At 55.9% G+C, this 12,378-nt stretch overlaps 1 protein-coding gene across 4 annotated transcripts in view; it reads left to right on the top strand.

The window, feature by feature from the left end:
- The first annotated feature begins 94 nt into the window (after positions 1 to 94).
- PLXNA1 (plexin A1) overlaps positions 95 to 12,378 on the top strand; it is a 119,652-nt gene continuing 107,368 nt past the window's right edge. For 2 of the 4 annotated variants that reach the window (XM_027700473.1, XM_027700476.1), the window contains exon 1: positions 95 to 219. The gene's annotated coding sequence lies outside the window, so the exon portion shown is untranslated. Of the gene's footprint in view, positions 220 to 1,971; positions 2,334 to 5,174; positions 5,193 to 12,378 lie in introns of those variants that run through there. The other 2 variants (XM_027700474.1, XM_027700475.1) reach the window with 2 other exon arrangements.

Below are 12,378 nucleotides of genomic sequence, written 5' to 3' on the forward strand. Positions count from 1 at the left end.
GCGGCGGCGGCGGCGGCGCGAGCGAGGCGGGCGCGGAGCCCCGGGCGGCGGCGGCGGAGGTGGCGGTGGGGAGGGGAGGCGGGCGCGGAGGAGGAGGAGGAGGAGGGGACGGAGGAGAAGGAGGCGGCGGCGGCGGAGAAGGCGGCGGCGGCCCGGCGGGCGGCTCGGTGTGGAATGCAATTATGGCTGGCACGGCGGAGGCGAGCGGGGACCGGAGCCGTGAGTAAACCGGGGTTGCAACTTTCGGGCGCGGCGCGCGATTGCGTCCGATCGGTCGGTTTGTTGAAAAAATAACGCGGATTTGGCTTTTATTGCCACCCCCCAAAAATTTTGGCTTTATCTCGCCATCGCTGGCCCGGGCAGGGCACGGCGGCCCCGTCGGGGGGCGCGGAGGGGCCGCGGCGGCCGGGCCGGGCAGGGCTGGGCTGGGCCGGGCAGGGCCGCGCTGCTGCCTCCCGGGGCCAGCCCGCATTGCGCCCCGCGGCCCCGGGAGCCGCCTCCCGCCGGGGGACAAAAACCCCGCCGGGACCGAGTCTCTTTCTTTACCCGCCCCACGCCCCGCGTGGGTCCCGCGGCGGGGCGCCCGGGACCGGGCAGGTGCGGGCTGGACGGAGTGGGGGCCCCCTCCCTGCTCGAAGCTGGTGGGGCTGGGGCGGTACCGCGGGGTCCCGGGGGTCCCTCCCTGCCCGGTGTAGCGGCGGGGCTCGGCCGCCTCCCTGCCCGCTGCAGCCCGCCCGCCCCGGCTCCCGGCGGGGTTCGCTGCCCCGGCCCCGCCGCCCGCTCGGGTCCGGCACTGCTGGGGACGTGAGCGGGGCTCAGCCTTTCCCGGACTCGCCGCCTCGGATTCCGCATCTTCCCTGCCCTGCAACCCGCATCGTGCTGCCCCACATCCCCGCTCTCATCCCTGTGTCCGCACAGCCCCGTGTCCCCGCTGCCATCTCCGCATCGCGCTGCCCCACATTCAGCGCCGCTGCCGTTCCCGCATCGTGCTGCCCCACATCCATTCACGCATTCTTGCTGCTTCTCATCCCTGCATCCCGGCGGGGCGCGGTGAGCGGCATCGGGGCTGGACTCGCCCCGGAGCCCGTAGCGCCGCCGTTCCCTCCGCGCTCCCCGTTCCCCAGCCACCGGCGGAAGGGATACCGAGGGTGCCCTGCGAGCTGAGATGAGATATGATGGAATGGGGTGGGATGGCCGCCGTCACCCTCATTATGATTGTTACTATTGTGATCGCGCTGTAGTTTGGCAGCGCAGCGCTGGGCACCTCCGAGCGAGGCGTGGGAGGCTGCGGTACCTGTGTGCGGGGCTGCGCGCCGGTGCGCGCCTCCCGCCGCCGGGATGAACGTGGAAGGTGGCGAATAAAGCCGGCTGCGCGCTCGGTGTCCCTTAGCCCTTTCCCATTTATGCCCAGCGAACACGCACGCCAGCTCCGGCGTACGATCGGGGAGGGATTTGCAAAATTTCTGTGGCATGCTGAAATAAATCCCGAAATCCCGCAATCCCTTCTCCTTCCTTATCTTCCTTGCGGGAAAATTCTTCCTTCTGCCCCTGGCCGAGCGCCGGGGTGGGGGGAGCCAGGGGAGGGGGGCTGGTGTGTAAACAGGGCTTAACATGAAGGTCACTGGTTAAAGAGGAGACGGATGGGAGAGAAAAGACAGGCATTAACCTCACTTGTTAGCTCCCCCCTGCCTCCTGCTTGGGGAGGACAAAACAAAAGCAGAACCTGCTAACGGGGGGATGAATATTCATAATCCTTCTCGTGTGCTTCGGGACGCGGAGGGGAGAAAAGTTGGGCAGATGAGCTGCCTCCCGAAGCTGCTTTTCCTTCAAGTTGCGAGAAAATCCCTTTTTGCTGAGCGAGAGCTGTGTCAGGGGGAATTACCAGCCTTTTGCTGGATTTCTTCTTTTCATTTTTCATTTTTTCATTTCTTTTGTGTGCGACTGCAAGAAGAAAAAAAAGGGAAAAAAAAAAAGAGGAGCTGAGGCTATTGACTACATCAAAGGTTATCCATTTGAAAACACCATTTTCCTCTGAACAGCGGCTAATTGCTTCCTGAACAATCCCAGGGTCTTTTGTATATACTCAGTGGGTAAAATGAGTGACTCGATGTCTCTCTCTCAAGACACTGGTGACCGAACAGGGCGGAAAGGTGGAGAAGCCAAGGAAAAGCAGTGGGGCAGAAGCCTCTGGGAGGATGCATGGATAATTTCTTAAGTGGCTGCAAGGAGGGAAGGTTTTTTTTTTCTACCCGCTCGCTGCCGTGCGATCTGCTGGTGCCGGTGGATGCCGGTGCCGGCAGCGGTGTGGCGACACGGGGCCGTAAGGAAGGCTGGTAAGGAAGTTTGGATTCGAAATACCCGATCATGTGTGTGATTTGGTGCTTCCCATCCGCCCGCGGCTTTGGCTGCCGCTGCCGTTCCTCCGAGAGCGGCAAGCCTGGATGCGCTCGCAGCTCCCGAGGGTCTGCGGGGACGCAGCGCCGGGGGCTGGCTGGCTCCTGCTCTCTTGGGTGGCTGGGCTTTCTGCAGCTGCTACCCCTGAAGATTAAACTTTTGGCGACGTTGCTTTTGTTAGCACGGTGATAGCGGCATCGGTGAGAGTTTTCCCCTCTTGGCTTATTTTTTTTTTTTAAAGAAGCATCGGATTTGGAGCAGAGCAGAGGCATCCGCCTTCGTGCATGCTGAGGCTGTGCACGGAGCTGCGGAGCAGAGCCCTTGTGCTCCGTCACACAAAGCCCTCTCCCCGAGCGAGGCAATGCCCTGCGAGAGAGAAACAAACTCCTCTGAACTCCGTTGGAGACGGGGCCGAGGGCCATGTCGGCGACTCCCGGCGAGCGCTGTTTCGCCCGAGCTCTGCGCAGCCGAAATGGAAGAGGGTAATAAAGCGGCGCTGCTGCGTTCTGGCAGGGCTGCCTCCCCTCCTCCATGGCGGCAGCAGCCGGGGCTGGCCCCTGCCCTGCTCCCCGGTGTGTCACACCGGGCCATTTATTTCGGTGGGTTCGCTGCGTTTGACATCTGCTGAACAAAGGGAAGGATCCGGCCTTGGGATCGGACTTAAAGAAGGGAACTTGTCCGTGTTTTATTTTCTAGGCCGAGTGGGGGTCAGGGCCTTTGTTGCTGCCAGCCTTGCTCCTGGCTGTAGCACTAAGTGCTGTCGAGAGCCGGACTCAGCCCTGAGCTGGGCATTTCGGAGCAGGAATGCTTGGTGCTGCCGTGCTGGCACTGCCGGCTGCCTGCGAACCGGGGAGAGCCTTGCCTGCAGCATCGGGCTTCTGCTGAGTCCCACGGAGCTTTGTTGTGAGACCGCCTTTCTGTGTAGGGTATTTCAGTGCTTTAGAGGTTGTGTTTGCAAGAAGGAGTAAGTCATGGGTTTTGGCACTTCCAGCTCCATAGAAGGAAGGGGAACCTTGGAAGAGCCTGGATAGCAGAGGTGCTGCCATCCCTGTGTGCAACAACGGGAGGGTGGGCATGGGTCACTCCCATTCCATCCTCACTGCCTGCAAGCTTGGATTTTGCATCGACCTGGGCTGATGGGATGTATGTGTTGGAATTTTGGTTTGATGCTGTGATCCATGAATGTCTCTTCCAGGTTGTGTCCTTAAGTAGTTGTGTGCTGTATGGAAGAAACCAGTGGGCAGGGGACTTCTGGCCAGTGTTTGACTGATGAATGGCTTGGTGGTGTGCCATGTGTGTGGAGGAAGGGCCAAGGGCAGGGAATCATGGCTGATGTAGAGCTCGATTCAGCATGGACCACAGCCCCTTACCTCTCCTGAGTAGGTATCGGGGCCCCTTTTCCCAGCAAGGTGCAGAGTGCTGTGGCTCCATGCAAAATGAGGAGGGTTTCCCACCATCCAGTGCTGAGGTGGCTGGTTTGGCATTAGGCTGGAGACAACCAGCTGCTTCTCTGTCTGGAGCCCTGGTCATTGCTATAGGGAATATCCCACTACAAATATATGGTACTTGGTGAGAACGTGTATTCTGACACTGCCTCTGACCCACAGCCTCAGTCATGCCCCTCTTATTCCTGCCCAGGATGCAGCATGGAAGCTGTGTGAGATACTCCAACATGGTCCTCCAGCTACACTTGGAAGTCAAGTTTGAGCAAACATCTTGTCCATCATGGGGGAAAAAACTCCAGCCAATAAGTTTTGATGGTTTCAGTGCCAGGCATGGGCAGTCCTGGCTCTTCTCCCCTACACTCGGCATGTGGTGTAGCCAAAATACACATCTTCCCACAGGTTCATCAGAGTGTGGCTGGGCATGGGAAGGTGTCCTTGTTTGCCTTGCTTCCCTGAGAACTCCGCATCTGTGGCTGCCTCCAGCCCTTGTTCCAGGGGAAGCCACCATTTAAAAACCGGAATGAAAAACATTTCAAAGTTTATTTTCCCTTTAGCTAAGGCTTGGCACACCTTTTTGTTGCTGGTGTGCTGAGAGGTTCGAGTCTGGAGAAAAGCTCCGTATCCAGATTGTCAGGCTCACATTCCATGAACACTTTTGCTCCTTTCTCCTCTGAAGTCGCCTTGTGTGGTGCAAGGTGGACTATTTTGGGTGACTCCTCTATCCCCTCAGTGTGGGATGTCTTGATGTAATGGGGGACAAATTTACCTCTGCCCTGTGGGCTGTTCTGTGCTGGTCTGTGTTTGGGGGCTGAGACCCTTGTGAGCTGCCTGAACCACAAAGGAGATTTTTGTATTGCTGGGGTCAACTCAGGGCCTGGTGTGAACCAGGGTGCAATATCCTCTTTGCTCCTTGAGCTGAGATTGTGAGGGATTTTGCTGGAGAAAGTGCCCGAGGTGACAACATGCCAGGGGTGCCAGGGTCAGGCTGCATGGGTCTGGGTGATCTGCTCTGCAGGGACTATCTCCTCCTAATTTCTCCTCCTCCTTACTGGCAGCCTGTGGATGAGTCCTGGGGCTCAGTGCCCGCCTGCCCATCTCGAACGTCCCGCAATCTGCTGTCCAACTTGGCACAGAGACCCAGGAGCGTTGGTAATCCAATTTGGGCAGTTTAGCTGCACTTTGCTCTCCGTGCTGCTGGCCGGAGCTTGGGAGCTTTAATCCGGCTAATGACCCCGGCTTGAGTAACCACGACCATTTGTTTGATCCAGTTTTCCTTTCTGTTGCGGTGGAGGACAGAGGCTGAGGCTGTTTCCGAGTCCTGTCTGTGGTATCCGTGACGGTTTCCAGGTGTAGGTATGTGTAGGGACCAGAGGATTAGGGGAGCGTGGAGGGGCACTGCAATCCCCACTTTCTCTTTGGGAGATTTCTCCTTCCCCCTTCCCACTTTCCTTCTGCTCTCCCTCTTTTTTGGGTAAAGATAAGCCCTTCTTCCGGAGTTATTTTGTGACATACTATTATTTTCAGAAAGGCGAAGCGAAGAAAAATAAAAGCCCCTCTCTTCCTTGGATTGCCTACTGTTTAATGTACAAAATACAGGGTGGTAATTGCGTTAAAACATATATAATTATACTGGAGGGAGAAAAAAAAGTTCTTGCTAATTGCATGGGTGTTTTGAACTGATAGATGTTGAGCGATTTGTGTTTTCTTGGGAGTTTGGTGGAGCAGAGCTATGGTCCAGCATGTGAGGGGTTAGGAGCAGGGCTGGTTTCCCACAATTATTGGGAAGCCGGAATGCTCCAAGCCCCTCTGGGGTAGCGTCAGGTGTGTCTGGGGCCCGATCCTTTAAGGATCTACACCCATCCAGGCGAGTCTTGGTGTCATTGTAGGAGCCCTGTGAGTCCCTTTGCTTTACGTGCTTAGTTAAACAACTCTTTGCATGTCAAAATACTCAGGCTCTCCTGCAGAAGTAAATTCCTGGCAAGAGGAGAGGCAGATTCCTGTGTTAGGGGTTGAAATTTCCTGCGTGATGTAGCCCCACATCCAAGGGCTGTTCCCCCGCTTTAACATTGTGTTGGCACAACTGGGTTCTTCTGGCAGCTGATCCTTTGGGCAGGGTGGGAGGAAGGATGGTCACACACGTTTTGGATGACATGATGTGGAAAAAGCACATTTCCTTCTGTGAATGCCGACCCCGTCAGAGCTGCCGATAACATCGCAGGTAATTATAATGGCAGTAAATTGTTTGCTTTGTGCATGCGGCCGGGCTTTGTGTACGGGCGGCTGCTTCGCTCTTCCTGTGCAGACTGTTAGTTTCAACAGGGGAAGAGGAAAACCCAAAAATATTTTAGGAGGAGTTTAAAAATAATCTTGGAGCCTTGGCTGGTGGGCAGGATGTTTCGCAGAATCGTGTTCCCCGCTGGTCCACGTCCAGACCTGTGGCCCTCGGAAGGCTTTACTGGATAGTGTTAAGTCCTGTCTTGTCATTTTGACCAGCCTGAGGGCTTGCTGTCGGGCTCTGGGAGCTGGAGGGAGCCAGGAGTCGGCCCTGGGATTTGAGTTTTGGGCTGGGTGGGTCTGTCTGCCCTGTAGCAGAGCAGTGTCAGAGATGGGGCATGAGCCCGAGCTTACAGCTGCCGAGGCCTTTGTAAAACATTTAAATCTATTCCCCAGTGTCACACTCCCTCCACCCGCATCTGCTTCTCCATGGTTTTTATTCCTAGAAGTGTTGGCATGCTGGCAGAGTCCCTGCCTGCCCACTGCTGCTTATCTCCATGTCCGGCTCCTGGATGGCTGTTTCCTTTCTGGAGTCAAGGGGGGCTCTCCCGTCTCTGGCGGGACCAGAATCTGCCTGATGAGCCCTGCTGAAGTCAAGAACCTGTTTTTCAGGCTGATGTCATCGGGAAGAAATGGGGGAGGAGGAAGGCAGGAAGGCAGTGCTGTTTCCGAAGGAGAGCCGCCGCTGAGCCCCGTGACGCCGCCAGCAGCCCTGGCTTCCAGCAGCCCCGGCTTCCACCGCCGCCCGCTATTATTCCTTATCAGCTCGGCGGAGGTGCCCGCGGGCCTGCCGGCACACGCGGGAGAGGTCCTGCTCTGCACAGCCTCGTGCCTGTGTGGGCGAGAGGTGGGAGGGAGGGATGCGACCGTGCCAGGGCAGTGTGTCAGCTCACACCAGAGCGGGATATCTTTTGGCCTGCTGGGTGTGCCCTGTATAGCCCCCTGGCCCTCTGTGGGGTGATGGCACTTTGCTGGAGCCACCATCCATCTGCCTTCATTACCAGAAAGTGGATTTTTTTTAGGCTTGGACAGTCCTCCCAGCACAAGTGGGCAGCTGCCTCCTCTGTTTTGTGCCGAAGGAGCAGATCCATTATGCTGGTGCCTGTTGGAGTCTCAGCCCCTTGTGCTCGGTGTCAGGTGATAGCAGCACACCTGGGTCCAGCGTGGGTTGGGGCTGCAACCAGGATCTGCAGGGAGAGGAGCAACCTTGCTCTGCTCTCCCTCCCAGCCAGCATCTCTTGAGCTGCATCCACACTTTGACATGTGCTCTGCCCAGGCTGGGTGGTGAGACCCCCTTGCTGTGGGCGGTGGGGTGGGGGTGTGCCAGGGTGGGGGTTGTGCTGGCACTGCCCATCGGAGAGCAGAGTGCGGGCACAGCCCCTGCCCTGGTGCCTCCCTGTTTGTATCAGATACCCTTTGCCCTCTGTGCTGCGAATGAAGCCCCTGATGGACTCTGGGGGCAGTTTCCCCTGCAGTGGTGTTGCTGTGGGGGGACTTTTGGGCTCTTCCTCTTCTCTTCCTGTCCCCCTGCCAAGAGAGGCTGCGCTAGCTCTCTGCCTGTCTCGCTTCTCCTGGGTCAGCTCCACCTTGGGCAAATAAAACATGGGGCCGTGCTGAGCTGGGATCTCCACAGGGGAAGCAGAGCCAGGACCTGAGTCATTTCCAGCTGTAGTGCTTGGGGCAGCGTGAGTGGGACGGCAGAGAGGGAAGGACGGGAGGTTGAGGGGGGAAGGAAAGGCACATATGGCTTGGGAAACCTCGATTGGAGAAGTTTTGTGGTCTGTTTGGTCTGTTTTAATCAGAACTAACTGTGGCGGCAGTTGTGCTCAGCTTGCCACAGGACAGCACGAATGCTGGTGTCAGCACGGGGCCGGGCGGAAGCATGGGAATTTCAACTCAGCAGGGATTAAACCAGCCTCAGAATGACCTCCCTTTACAGGGAGCAGAGGGTGTCCAGCAACCAGGAATGCTCCTGTGGCAGTGCTTCAGTGCAAAGCAGGAGCTCTTCAGATTCCCACTGAGATTCCGGGGAAGAGCAGCTCTCCCAAGGGCCTTGTCTGCACAAGGTAGGAGATGCAGAGCTGTGCGCTTGTGTTGGAGAGGGGAAAACCCAGCTTGGAGAGCTGGGCTGGAAGAGGCGCGTTGATCTGGGGAGGGTAAGATCATCAGCTTGTGTTTGTGGCTCCATGGCCCAGTGAGGGATGTGGAGCAGGAGGTTTGGGAGCGAAAAGTGATGTGTTATGCCACAGGGAGTGAAATCGGAAAAGGGAAGGATGCTGATGGTGAGAGGACTTCTCATTGAAGTTCTCTGCTGGCTGTTGGGAAACCTGGCTTGTACGTGACCTTCTGGGTCTCTGCAGGTCTAACTGGACCATGGTGATCTCTGCCAGCAGGGCTGTTTTCTGGACATTTATATGGGGCAGTGTACTGATAGGATGTGAGAACCAGGGTCTGGGAGTGCGTGGACCAAAGCCAAAGTGGAAGATGGCCTTCAGGGCACTTGGTCTGGACTTCTTTGCACTGAAGCAGGGGGTAAAATGTTGGTAATTGGTCCTGGTTGAGGTGGCAAAACACATCTGTCTGGGGTTTGAAGCCTTGAGTGAGTGTTGATAGTAGGAAGCCACAGTGCCATGTGTGTCCCGGTGCCTTGGATTGGGGTCTGCAGCGTGATGAGAGGTACAGAGGGATTTGGGATGAGGTGTTTTGCTCTGTGTATGCTGATGGACAAAATTCCTGAAGCAGCATGGGGAGGCAGCAGGCTGTGTTTTGTGCGGATGGTCGCCTGTGGGTTGTGCATTGATGTCCATCCCAGGCATCAGTTGATCCAGGTCTTTATGTTCCTCCCTTGGCTGCAGGAGCACAAGGAAAGGGTGGGGTGCACTCTCCTGGGAAGTACACATCCAGCATGTGGGCTGCATATGGAAAGCCCCTCAGCAGCCCTCATAGGGTCTCTATATGAACTGTAGTACCCAAATGAGTTGTGGGAATAAGGCAGAGGACAGCCATTGGTTCTCACTTTCATCATAGCTGGATGGAGTTGGGAAATATGTGTAAGGTCTCAGCGATGCCTGGTTTCTGGGGCAGGGATAAGCAGTCCTGGCAAGACCTGCTGAGGCTATCCTTGTGTGCCTCTCTGCCTTGGGATATTGTGGTTGTGGGCAGCCTGCATTTCCATATTGGAACTGCTTGTGAGTGCTTTTTGGAAGGGCTCTCTGCTGGGCAGCATGCAGTCTCTTGATGGTAGGAGCACGTGGTGGCTCCAGAGCTGTTCTCCTTGGTCTGACGTGACTTCTTGCAGAGGACTGGAGAAGGGGAATTGTGCACTTGAAAAATGCTCTTTAATTTCCTCACTGCTTGTTCTTTTATGATCCTTTCAGCTGAGGGTCAAGCTTCATGAGCCCTTGGGCAGTAGATGGCTCCTTCTGCTTGTCGTGTTTCTCAAGACGAAAGAGGTTGAATTCCTTGCCCAGAAGATCCTTGCAGGGCAGGAGCAGAAGCTGCTGTGCCCATATTCGCTGCAGTGACAGGGCAGGACAGAGTCCTCAGCCCCTGCCTGTGGGGGGAAACTGAAGATCCTACAGATATTCCTGATTGAGTGATAGCAATGGAGACTGCAGCTTTGGGGCAGCTTCAAAGCCTGCCATTGATTTCATCAGTGTGTGGTTTGAGCCAGGGATAAGATTCATAATGATTTAACTGCTGGTTAAGGAGAGACCCCAGATAAATAGTTTTCAATGGCTGTGAGTGGTGAAGGAAGGAGTTAAAGTTTAGCCCCGTTGCAGAGATTGCATATGTAGTGCAGCTCTAACTCCACTACCACCAGGCTTTCCTCATTGTTGCAAGGCTTTTCCCGGGCAGATGAACCTAAAAATACACCAGCTGTATGGTGAGGCTGCCTCTCCCGTGGCCTGCAGGCTATTCTCTCCCCTGGATAGTCTCCCCTCTCTCCCCTTTGCTAATTACTGGCAGCTCAAAGTTGGTCCCTTCTTGACTGTTTCTTATTGCTGAGAGCAGCAAGTGCCTTGGAGAGATTACAGCTAAAGGCCCATTAGATGCCATTGCCCCTTTCTGGGGTCGGTTTTGGGGTCTGGGGTTTTCAATCCCATGCCTTCTCTCTTCCAGCCTCCCTTGCAAAGTGCAAGGCTGTAAAGCTCTAGGGGTGGTTTTCAGGGAGCCAACTCGTGGGATCTTACTGATACAGTAGCAGGGATGACAAGGTGGGTCTGTGAATGCACCTCTGTGCTCATCTGCATGTTTTCAATGCTGTCTCCGGGTATTCCCACGAGGGCTGCTGCTTTGTAGTCTAATGCCAACGACTCGGCATTGTCAGTACTTTGGACTTGCTGCCTGGATGAGTGGAGAGCTGGTCCTTAATGCTCTGTCCAGTCTTTGCCTTTTAAGGTTACTTTTTCCATCCCAGTACTCCTGCTTTGTGCTATCAAAAGTGATGATTATTTTCCCAAAGCATGAACTCTCATCCCAAACCCAAGGTTTTGGGCATACTGCAGGACCAGGAAGCTCTCGCCCTTGGAGGATGAGCGCTGCTGCCCCTTGCCACCTCTTCAGCAGCCAGCAACTGGGGCACAGGTGTCTGTGGGGCATGTCCATGGCTTGTTGCTGAAAGGCTTTTTGGAAGCTGGGGCGTGTGAGTGTTGGCTGCAGTGAGGTGGGCAGCCTTATCCAAGTCATGCAGCAGCTGTGACCATCTCAACGTGGCCACTTCGAGGTGAAACCGTGAGCAAATGTCCTTTGCAGTGTGGAATGAAAGGGGCTGGGGCAGATTGGGCTCTTGTGCTGGCTTTGTTTCTGACGGCAGGTTTCCTGTTATAAATATATGTGTGTGTATATATGTGTGTGTGTGTGTGTGCATGGAAAACAAAACACGAGCCTGCGGTGCTGTCTCACCGGCAGTGTGGCCCCGCTGTGGGGTGAGCCCTGCAGATGCTCGGCCCTGCAGGATGCTTTGTGCTGCATCACTTGCTGCCCAGGCAGCCTAGCAGGGTGTATTTTTGGTCCTACCTTCCTGGTTGGCACGCATGCATCTGGGCTGGGTGTATTATTTTATTGCAGCCTGTTTCAGGGCAGGGCTCGGCTCCAGGGTGTCTGCCCGCCCGGGGTTTTCTGTGCCTTTGGACTGCAGTGGAGGTGTGTGTGGTGCAGGTCTCGCTTCCCGGTGGCACTCCTGTCATGGCCCTAGGCTGTGTCCTCCCTGGGGTAAGGTGCTGCTTGAGTGCAGCCCCTGGGGATTTGGGTGCTGTGTGGTCTCAAGAGCGTGCCAGCAGAGGAGCTGCCCTGCCATTAACTGTACCGTGACCTCCCCATGGGACTTGGAGGCTGTGTGGCAGCAGGGAAATGCCCTTTGGCCGCTGCTCCAGCTGGCAGGGAGCTGGGGCTGTGCAGACGCCCATGGTCTGGTGCAGGGCTCCCTGCTGTCTCCACCATGGTGGGTTTGAGCCTTGCTTTAATTTGATCCAAATTTCAGGAACCCATATAATTGAATCTCAAAGAAAGCAGACAAACTTTTGGGTGCAAATTCGTACAGTTTTATTTTCAATAATTGCTGCTGATGGTTTTAAGCAGGACTGGACAAAACCACCACTGGTGTCAGGTCACTAGGACGAGATGTTGCTGCTGTAGTATATTTAGGAGCAGAAATCTCAGAGGAGCTCTGCAGAGTGTCATCTCTCGGCTCGCCCCAGCTCTGCCTCACTTTGCTCTCGTTCCAGCTTCTGAGTTGCAGTTCCCTACATTAATTTGGGAATCTCCTGTTGGGCTTTCTAGCCCTGCTTTGTGGCAGCAGCTCGACCTCTAGTTCTCTCACCCACTTCCTAAAATAGAAGCAATGAATCATAGAAATGCACCAAGAAAGCAAGTTCCCTGTCCTGCTCTCTCACCGTGGCAGGATGATGCTCCAGCTGGCATCCCCACACTGCACCAATCTCCCACTGTCAGCTCCACTGCCTTCCCTGCTCCTTCTCTCTGCGGTGTGAGTTTGCTGTTGGTGGTGATCTCCCTGACAGGCAGCTGCACATACTGTTCCTGGAGGGGCTCAGCACACGGGAGCAATGGCTTGTTGAGAGCTGTGCCAGTTTCTTGGGGTGGGAAACTGCCCTCTGGCAGTTCCTTCTGTCAAGAAACCGCTGCTGGGCTGGTGGCTTACTGAGCTAACCAGTGGGTTTGTGCTGACAGCACCGCTTGGTCCCACACCTCGGGGTGGTTTGGGGCTAATAAGCTCTGATCTGGGGTGCTCCTGGTTATGCTCTTA

The sequence above is a fragment of the Neopelma chrysocephalum genome, unplaced genomic scaffold (genome assembly GCF_003984885.1).
Source record: "Neopelma chrysocephalum unplaced genomic scaffold, ASM398488v2 Primary Assembly neopelma1_147, whole genome shotgun sequence".
NCBI classification, from domain to species: Eukaryota; Metazoa; Chordata; class Aves; order Passeriformes; family Pipridae; genus Neopelma; species Neopelma chrysocephalum.